The sequence below is a fragment of the Miscanthus floridulus genome, chromosome 16 (assembly GCF_019320115.1).
Source record: "Miscanthus floridulus cultivar M001 chromosome 16, ASM1932011v1, whole genome shotgun sequence".
Lineage (NCBI taxonomy): Eukaryota > Viridiplantae > Streptophyta > Magnoliopsida > Poales > Poaceae > Miscanthus > Miscanthus floridulus.
In genome coordinates this window covers 48,706,267-48,708,792 of record NC_089595.1, presented here as the reverse complement: position 1 = coordinate 48,708,792, position 2,526 = coordinate 48,706,267, and the positions used below count along the sequence as shown (strand labels likewise).

General features: G+C 53.0%; 1 pseudogene; it reads right to left on the bottom strand.

Annotated features, from left to right (window-relative positions):
- Nucleotides 1–319: 319 nt before the first annotated feature.
- LOC136513700 (lysine histidine transporter 1-like) lies at nt 320–2,229 on the bottom strand (annotated as a pseudogene).
- Between the last annotated feature and the right edge of the window lie 297 nt (nt 2,230–2,526).

Genomic DNA, 2,526 nt, shown 5'->3' with positions numbered 1-2,526 from the left:
ATGATGTCTCACATCTCTCCCTGTCCCGTATGTAACCCGAACTAATGACCCGTGCTCATACGAGTCAGAAGCACGCATGTTCATGTGTCCGTTAGCAATATGGAGTCTGACCCCAAGATATATTGGAACGGATGATACGATTGGTGAAGAAATTTTCAGGTTGCAAAACGTCGAGGTGACTACATAACAAGTTGTAGCTATTACCATGCACATGTATGTTTGCTAGTTATGGACAAAATTAGATATAATAGTTCTAGATGCACAGATCTGTTTGAGTTATATCATATATAGATGGTGATGATGTCATAATACTGAAAACTTGAAATAATAGATTGCGTCTCATCATCAGATAAAACGAAAACGAGACAAAAGTAGCCTCTCATCTCTCTTGCTAAGTTCTGGATGCTTGGATGCTCAAGAGTACAGCTTGAAGCTCTTTGCGTCAAGAATGATCTGCCGCAGGCCTCCAATGGGGGAGATGAGCGTCAGCAGCACTCCGATCACGATGCAGATCTGCGCAAATTAACAAAAAAAAAAAAAAACAGCCATCGAGCATCGTAAGAACATGAACAGACCTCAAGAAATGAGCAATCAGTGAACCGAACTTATAATGTTGATGAACCATGACTGGTTGTACTTCTTCGCCTTGCGCAGTATGAGCCAGATGATGCAAGGGATCTGCACATCATGGAATCTGATGAGTAAAACATCTAGATCACGTCGATCGATCCCCGCGTGTATTCCAGTTAACAATCAAGAACGTAGAGTGAAAGCTTATTAGCTTGATGTGGTACAGTACAGTACATACATAGTATGTGGTGGGAGCGAACCCGAAGCCGAGAAGGCCGTCGAAGAACGGGAAGGTCATGCCCACAAACATGGTCGCCGCTGCATACACGTGGAAGGCAGGGATGTCTAATTTTCGCCGTCCATGTCGATCAATGCAAGTTGTCAATGGAATCATTCATGCATGTGACTCACCGACATAGGCGGAGCGAGCGATCAAGCTCAGGCGGATCCCCGGGGTGAACTTGTGCTTCTTGACGAGCACGGTATCGGTCATGTCGAACACCGGCATGGCGTACACCTGGTAGCTGCCGACGACGTGGACGACGACCATGAGGTTGGCGGCGGCGATGAGCCACCGCGGCTTCTCAAGGGAGATGAGCACGTTGGGCTCCACGGAGTTGCCGAAGGCGTAGTACCCGGCGAAGGCGACGCAGAAGTAGCAGAGCGCGACGCAGAAGTAGCCCACCACAACGCCGAGCCACATGGGCTTCTTGGACGGCTTCTCCGGGGTGGACGGGATGGTGGCCTGGATCTCCAGCACCACGTTGTGACCCGCGTACGCGAACGCCACGGCTCCGAGCCCGTTGAGCACGCCGAACACCCGGCCTGACGTCGTGTTCGCCCTGAGCCCGTAGTCGATGGCGCCGGCCGTGGCCTCCTCGGCGCCCTTGACCACCGACGTGACGAAGGCGATCATGGAGTAGGTGAGCGACATGACCGCCGCGGCGGCGGACACGGCGGAGATAGAGTTGAAGTTGGGGAACAGGGAGAGGGGGAAGTGGACGGAGCCGAAGATGATGATCCAGTAGGTGAGGCGGATGTCCTTGCAGCGGCCCCTGCAGACGAGGTCGTGGAACTAGCGCAGGCACTGCCCGCCGATGACCATGTAGACGATGTCGGTGCCCACCTCGACGATGAGCTGCTGCGGCACGATGATCCAGAGCCCGAGCCGCTCGCCGAACGCGTGCTGCCCGAGCTCGTGGTAGCGGTCGAAGCGCTTGCCGGGGATCATCTCGTGCATCTCCACCATCTGCCACAGTGTGTACAGTGTGATCACGAACGACATCACGATCACCACCGTGACCAAGCCCCTGTAGGAATTTGAATTGTCTTGTTTAACATCGAATCATATATACCCATGTAGGAATTTGGGCCCTGCTAGCTTATGCTGAAATTTGACTTACGCTGATGTTTACGTTGAAATTTATGAGAGAAAAACACCTTTCTATGAATTGGAGTATATGCGTACGCACGTACCATCCGAGCTGCGACATGGCGAAGGGGAGGCCGAGCACGCCAGCGCCGACTGGCCGTGACGTTGTGGAAGGCCGAGTAGTACCATTTGGCGGTGCGGGACGAAGTGATCGGGAGCCAGTCGTTGACGTTCTTGGTCTTGTCCTCCTGAGTCCTCTCTCTGGCCGTCTCAGCGTACTGCTCCATAGCGGCCGCGCGGCGCCGCCGCTGCGTGCGTCGACGATGATCGCCGTGCATGACTCGGCGCGCGTGCAACCACTCTGTGCGGTGCGAGGTACCCGCTTCTGTTTGACGGAGAGGATTCTTAGAGCGTTTCTGGTCTGGCACCGCGCGTTTTTATGGGGTCTCGACTCTCGACTGAGATCCAGTTCACAGAGAAGAGTTCCAGAGGATGTCGTTATCCGTGGACGAATCACATTGATTTTCCGTTAGCTAACTTATAGAAAGTCATCCTACGAAATACAAGGCAAAAAAATAAACGAA